The sequence below is a fragment of the Elephantulus edwardii genome, unplaced genomic scaffold (genome assembly GCF_000299155.1).
Source record: "Elephantulus edwardii isolate Elephantulus edwardi_28Jun2011 unplaced genomic scaffold, EleEdw1.0 scaffold00044, whole genome shotgun sequence".
Lineage (NCBI taxonomy): Eukaryota > Metazoa > Chordata > Mammalia > Macroscelidea > Macroscelididae > Elephantulus > Elephantulus edwardii.
Window position 1 is genome coordinate 133,352 of NW_006399794.1, and position 603 is coordinate 133,954.

Sequence of the window (603 nt, forward strand, 5' to 3'; positions counted from 1 at the left end):
CCTCCCTAGTCATTGTCCAACTCTCTGATGCATAACAAGTGATTGCAAAAACCATGGCCTGTATCAGGCGCACCTTAGTCTCCAGAGAGACATCAAGAAATTAATTTTTTTTAGAAGAGGACAATACTATAAAGTCTTTTGAATGAATTTATTTTTAGCCTCATTAGTGAAAAATCTCAAGGAAGGGAAGTTTAGAGATCCCTTCCCCCGTGTGCTTTGGAACATAGAACTTGGAAAACTTTAAAAAATTGTTCAACTTGACTTTTTAAAAATGTTATTTTTGGCAAGCTCTGGTGGCCTAGTGGCAAGAATCTGCACTACAGTCCCAGAGGCACGTGGTTTGAATCTACCAGATGCTCTGCTGGAGGAGGGACAATCTCCACCTGTACCAGTTAGATCCGATTTGACGGCGTGTGCACACACACACCCACACCCCCCCCCATCATCATCATCATCACCACCTTAAAAAAAATTACCTTAAAAATGCTATTTTTTTAAAAAAAGAAAAAGAGAGAGAGAGATCAGAGAATCACCAATATAAAAATACTACAAATGCCTAGTAGTGTATGCTTATCTTGCTCTCTTGTTGTTCTTAGATATTAA